This window comes from Penaeus monodon, chromosome 18, assembly GCF_015228065.2.
Source record: "Penaeus monodon isolate SGIC_2016 chromosome 18, NSTDA_Pmon_1, whole genome shotgun sequence".
In the NCBI taxonomy this organism is placed as follows: Eukaryota; Metazoa; Arthropoda; class Malacostraca; order Decapoda; family Penaeidae; genus Penaeus; species Penaeus monodon.
The window spans coordinates 48,077,457-48,084,956 of NC_051403.1; the positions used below are offsets into that span (position 1 = coordinate 48,077,457).

General features: G+C 26.5%; 1 protein-coding gene across 1 annotated transcript in view; it reads left to right on the forward strand.

The window, feature by feature from the left end:
* Nucleotides 1-7,500, forward strand: part of LOC119584564 (ras-like GTP-binding protein Rho1) — an 80,974-nt gene that overhangs the window by 24,686 nt on the left and 48,788 nt on the right. The window lies entirely within an intron of this gene.

A 7,500-nucleotide genomic window follows, 5' to 3' on the forward strand; every position in this document is an offset into this window, starting at 1 on the left:
GATATAATAATAATAATAGTAATAATAATTATCATCACCATCATCATCATAATAATAATAATAATAATAATAATAATGATACATCTGTTTATATTCTCTCGTTTTCTTTTACGGATGCTTTTTTGAACGTAAAAAAATACCAAGTACCTCGTGATATTTACAAAACGTTCTCTTTTTGATCAGATAAACACGGAAATAATCCTAAATGAAAGCATTAAAACAATAAATAAATAAAATCAAATAAAATAAAAAAAGCACGGACATACAAAATAGAATGGATGTGAAATCCACAGTGATTAGAAACTTAAGATTTGTACACTGTAATGAAAGTGCGTGTTTTCTGTTCTGGTTCACCGCATAACTCGCAATTTCAGAGTGCGAGAGAGAAAGATATCTTTCTCCCAGCGTCTTAATATGCAGAATTGCAAATAATACAGTATGGTTACGAAGGAATGTGTCATTTCGCTGTGTAAATGATATATTCTTACGGGAATTCTTGTCGCAATGAGTGATGCTTTGAGGGAAATTTTGTATCATTTAAATCTGAGATGTTAGGAAAAATTGCAGTTTTCACACGAAGGTGTAATCTTTTCTAAATGCAATTATCCAGCGGCAACACATTAGCAGAATTGTGTGATAATTGTGAAAGTTTGAAGCGGATAATAATTTGTAATTAATATGAATGTCTCGATTCATTTTTTATAAATTGCATGATTAGGAAAGTCGAATTAAGTGCATGACTGATATTTTTCCTCAAATTAAATTGTGGATTTTTTTCTGTACACAACACATTAAATATATATTTTTTACCGTTGATTTTCAAAACGTTTCCAGAAGTATGACCAGAATTCACAATTTCTTCTTTTTTAAAATGTTTTTAGGGTTATCGAATGATAAAGGAAAAGAATTTTTATGTATATCGAAACAGTTAAAACAAGGAATTATATTGCAATAGCTTTGGGAAATTATAGGGGGAAATGCCTTTTAAATTAAGGTGTATGGATATTTTAGCATAAGCCTTTTCTTGCATTACATATGTTATATTATGTATTTTCTTTCTGTGCCCCCCCCCTCTCTCTTTCTCTCTTTCTCTTTCTTCTCTCTCTCTCTCTCTCTCTCTCTCTCTCTCTCTCTCTCTCTCTCTCTCTCTCTCTCTCTCTTCTCTCTCTCATCACTATAATATTACGTAACTCTTCAGAATCAAATACTAACCAAAATAAGTTTACCTTCATTTTTATACTCGTGTAACTAGCTTCAACAGCTGTATATTATATTTTGCATCACATGAACTCGGGAATTATATAATTAACAGCAAAATGTGCCAGGTAACATGAAGGGAAAAATATTCTTTGTAAAACTATTTATATAATTTTCTGTAAGAGATAATAATCTTTATTTATTCTGGTCAATGTTTACCGTGCACAAAAAATGACTCATGCATATTGGAATAGAGGAATTAATAAAAATCAGATAAGAATTAATATCATTCTCCTTCTCCTTCTCCTCCTCCTCCTCAACGTTTTCATCATCATCATTCTCCTCCTACTCCTCATCACCATCATTTTCATCATCATCACCATCACCGTCATCATCATCATCATCATCATTACCATCATCATCTTCATCTTTATCTTCATCTTCATCTTCATCTTCATCATCATCATCATTACCATCATCATCTTCATCAACTTCATCATAATCACTATCACCATAATTCTCATCATCATCATCATTACTACCACCATCATCATTATCATTTTCATCATCTCCATTTTCTTTATCATCATCATCACCATCCTCCCCCCTCCTCCTCCTGATTATCATCATCATCATCATCAACATCAACAGCATAATCATTATCATCATCATCATCACCATCACCATCAACATCACCATCACCATCACCGTCACCATCACCATCATCACCATCATCATCATCATCATCATCATCCTTATTAGCATCATTTACTATATAATGATTTCATAATGCATCACCTATCAAATGAATCACTAATGGATAATTAATGCTTGCAGAATATATTGCAAAAAATAATCGATTCTGGGAACAGACGCGGAAAAAAGTTCAGTAATAATGTCTTATTGAATGAATAACAAACAAAACAAAAAAATGAAAGAGGAACAAAACAAAAACAATCATAGATATCTTTGCAAACTATCAATCGACGGTTCCTTTTGCAACACCAGAGCTCAACAAAGCATCAGGCATTTATTGCAAGGTCCCCCCATTTTAATTTCCGAGGGCGCTTGCAAAATCCTTCCCAGGGGGAAGAGTTCCTGGCAAATCGCGGTTGGCTTGGTCTCTCAGATTCCTAGCATCAGTAAAAACGTTTTTTCCATTTTTTTTTTTTTTGTCTGTCTGTTTGTTTGTTTGTTTGGGTCTCTCTCTCTTCTCTCTCTCTCTCTCCCTCTTCTCTTCTCTCCTCTCTTCTCTCTCTCTCTCTCTCTCTCTCTCCTCTCTATCTCTCTCTTTTGTCTCTGTTTTCTCTTTTCCTCTCCTCTCTCTCTCATCTCCTCTCTCTCTCTCTCTCTCCCCTCTCTTTTTCAAAGTACTTTTATAAAAACTTGTTTCTCTCTCTCTCTCTCCTCCTCTCTCTCTCTCTCTCTAAAATATAATATATATATATATATATTAAAATAATATATATTTTATATTATATATATTTTTCTCTATCTATCTTCAAACTATCTACCTCTATCTATCTATCTATGGTCTCTCCCCACGGGCAAATAATGCAATAACTGATTCTTGATCAAACCTTTAAGATGCAACTTCAAATGAATAATTTTTCTAAAAAAAAAAAAAAAACAGTATTGACGTAAAATTTTAAATCTCTCTCCTCCCCTCTCTCTCTCTCTCTCTCTCTTTTCTCTTTTCGTCTCTCTCTCTCTCTTCTCCTCTCTCTCCCCCTCCCTCTCTTTTTCCTCCTTCTCTCCTCTCTCTCTCCCCTCTCTCTCTCTCTCCCCTGTCTCTCTCCCCTTCCCCTCTCTCTCTCTCTCCTCCCCCTCTCTCCCCTCTCTCTTTCCCCTTGTCTCTCTCTCTCTCTCTCTCTCTTCTCTCCCCTCTCTCTCCTCTTTTTTCTCCCCCTCTCTCTCTCTCTTCTCCTCTCTCTCCCCTCCCCCTCCTCTTTTCCTCTCTCTCCTCTCTCTCTCTCCCCCTCCCCTCTCTCTTCTCTCTCTCTCTCTCTCTCTTCTTTGCTCTCTCCCCCTTCTCTTTTCTCTCTCTCTCTCATCTCTCTCTCTCTCTCTCTCTCTCTCTCTTCTCTCTCTCACATTCTCATCAAATCGTGGCTTTTTTTTAACCTAAACCCTCAAAAATTACTACAATTCATCTTTCCCAAAATATGAAGTTAACGTATTATAAATGGCAAAATACTTAACCATATTGATACAGTGACACAAAGAAAAAAAGGGAAAAAAGAAAAAAAAGGAAGAAAAAGAAAGAACTGTAAAATATATATAATATATATTTTATATATAATTTTAATTAATTATATATTTTTTTTTTTTTTTTTTTTTTTTTTTTTTTTTTTTTTTTTTTTCTCTCTCTCTTCTCTTTTCCCCCTCCTTTTCCCCCCCTCTCTCTCATTCTCTTCCCTCTCTCTCTCTCCTCTCTCTCTCTCTCCCTTTTTAAAACCACCCGAAAAATACTCATCAAACTGTTGTATAGCTATACATTTTCACTACTTTACATTTAATGCCTCTGGTTTTTTTCTTTTTTTCGTAAAGATCACGGGGCCCAACACTTCGGGAAAACACATTTAAATATGACAATCGCCCCGGCGGGACTTTTGCGCCAGTCAGGGTTCCTTTTTTTCTTTCTTAAATTTTTTTCTTTTACGTTTTTTTTTTCTTTTTACATTTTTCCAATGTTTTTTTCCTTATGCTTTTTCCCTTCTTTTTTTCTTTTTTTTGGGAAGGGTTTTTTATTTTGTATCTCTAATTTCGGGATTTAATTTCTCAAAAAAAATTTTTAAAATGTTTATTTTTTTCATTTGCGGACGGAAAACAGAACGCCACCTTGGGGCAGGTATTGGCCCCGGTGTGTGTGTTTAGTGCGTGCGAACAATAAAAAATAAATTTAAAAAAAATAAATAAATAAATTATTTTAATATTATATATAATAAATATTTATTAAAATATTTATATATATTTTATATAATAAAATAGATATAAAATTTTTATATATAATACATTATGTATATTTTATATCTAGTTTTTGTATTTGGGTTTTTGGGGTTTCCCCTGTTCAGGGACGGAAAAAGGGTTTTTTCTATTTTATATAATATTTTAATATATAAATATATATAAATATATTTTATATATATATATAATATATAATATATATAATATATTCTCTATAAAATTTTATATTATAAAAATATATTAATTAAATATATGTTGTATGTTTATGTTTTTATTATCTTCTATCTTCTAAACTATCTATCTATCATTCTATCCCATCTCCCTCTCTCTCTCTCTCTCTCTCTCTAAAATTAAAAATATATAATATACTAAAAAATAAAAAATATTTTATCTATATAAAATTTTATATATTTATTTTATATATCTTAATATTTTTTATATATATTATGTCTATTATTTTTAATAAATATTAAAATATATATATATATATATGGGTATATATATATATATATTTTAATATATATAAATATATACAAAAATTTTTGTATTTTAAAATACTTATATATATTATTAATAAAATATATTATAATATTATATAATATTTTTTATTTTTTTATTTTTATTTTCATTAAAATTTTATTAAATATATATATAATTAATTTTATATAAATATATATAATTTTATATTAGATATATATATGTGTGTGTGTGTTATGTATATTATTTTATTTTATTATAATTTATATATATATTTTTATTATATTTTACACATAGTGTGTGGTGTGTGTAGATATATATTCCTAGGGTTTTATTTTCTATGTATTATTTATGTATGTATGTAGTATGTATGTACTATCTATTTATCTCTCTCTCTCTCTCTCTTTTTCCCCTCTCTCTCTCTCTCCTCTCTCTTTTTATATTAAAATATATTAAAAATTTATATATATTATATATATATTTTTAAAAATAAAATGTAAAGTATGTATGTATGTTCTATCTATCCATCTATCTATCTTCTATCTTATATTATATACATATTAAAATAATATATTTTAATTATATATAAAATTATATATATAATTATATATATAAAATATATATTATTAAAGTATAAAATATTATTTTTTATAATATATATTTTATATATTTTATTATATATTAAATATATTATTATGTATATATATATATATATATATATTTTTATTATAATATTTTTTAAAATTTATATAATTATATATTATTATATATATATATATACCTATTGTGTTTGTGTGTGTGTATTAATAATATATGCCTATGTTTTTATTATCTATGTATGTAGGGTTTTTTGTTGTTGTATCTATCTATCTATCTATTTTTCTCTCTCTCTCTCTCTCTCTCCCCTTCTCTCTCTCTTTTCTATAATAATATAATATAAAATATATATATTATAAAATTATAATATATAAATATATATATTTATATATATTTTAAAATTTTTTTATATATTTTAATATATATACATTATATATATATTAATATATATTATTTTTTTACTTTTAAAATATCTATATATATATCTATTTTTTATATATATATATCCCCTATATATATTAATATATATATTTTATTATATTTAATTAAAATATTTATATATATATATATAATATATATTATGTTGTATTTTAACCCTCCCTACATGTGTGGGGTGTGTGTGGTTTTATTAAATAAAAAATAAATAAATAAAAAAATCAATATATATATATAATATATATATATAAAATTTTATATGTATATAAAATATATATTATATAATAAAATATTAAATAAAAATATATATATATAATAAAATATATTAAAAATATTATGTGTGTGTGGTGGGGTATTATTTATATATATTTATAAAATATTTTTTATTTTTATATATATTATTTATATATAATATTATTTTGGGGTTTGTGTGTGCCCGGGTGTGTGTTTTTTTTTTCCGTTGTAGCAAGGGAAGTTGGGTTTAAAATTCTTTTTTTGCAAGGGGGTTTCGTTACTATATGTAAAGTTGGGATGTATGTAAAGTATGTTCTATCTAAACTATCTTTTTTTCTCTTTCTTTTCTCCCCTCTCCTTCCCCCCCCCTCTCTTTCTCTCTTTTATAAAATATTTTATTATTATATTAATTAATATTATATATATATATATATTATTTTTTATTTTATATATATATATATATATAAATAATATTTCATATATATAAAAAATATATTTATATTATAAAATTTATAATATTATACATCTCTCTATATTAAATTTTAAATATATTTTATATAAAATATTCATTAATATACATATATATATTTATTATATTATTTATCTATATATATATATATTATTATTATATATTATATGTAGTATTAAAATACTACATGTGTGGTTTGTGTGTGTGGGGTATAAAAAAATAAATAAAAAAAATTTAAAAAAATAAAAAATTTTATATATATATTTATATATATATAATATAATATATTATATAATATATGTATAAATTATATATTTTTATATTAATTTATTTTTATATAATATATATATATATTTTATTTTATATTATATTTGTGTGTGTGTGTGGGGTTGATATATATAATATATTATATATTAAATATATAATATAATATATATTTGGGGTGGGGTTTGTGCGGGGTGTGTTAGGGTTTTTTTTTTTGTTGTAAACAAAGGGAGAAATGGTTTTACAAAAATTCTTGTTTTGCAACGGGAGTTTCGTTACTGATTTTTCTTTTCTTTTCTTTTCTTATTTTCTCTTTGTTCTTATCTCTCCCAATTCTTGTATATTCCCATTCCGTCTTTTTTCTATTACATCCCTTTGAAATTTAATCATGTACTCATAAAATCCGAATAAAAGAGGTGCGCTCTGTGACACGCCTTTGTTTTTTCATATTTCTCGGAGTATTCATTACTCTCAAAGATTTCTCTTTTCAATAAGCTACAAATTACTATTAGTCTACAGTAGACTAAATAAATAACTGTTTTTTTTCTTTTTTCTTTTTCTTTTTTTTTGTACCTCAGTTAATGGCACATCGGAATTATTAAAACATACGGAATCCAATTCTTTAAAACGTTATCTTTTTCTGCACTGATCTACAAAATAAAAAATCCTGAACCTTCCCTTATAAAGGTTTTTTTACACAGGGTGCTCATATCGGTGAGTTTTGCAGTAACTAGCGATACACTGTTTAAAATTTTTTATCTATTTGGGAAAAGGTTACTATACAGAGATAGGTTATCTTCTCCCCGTTGTCAAAAGGAAAATTGATACCTGGGTTAAAATAAAAGACCCGATTTGCTAAG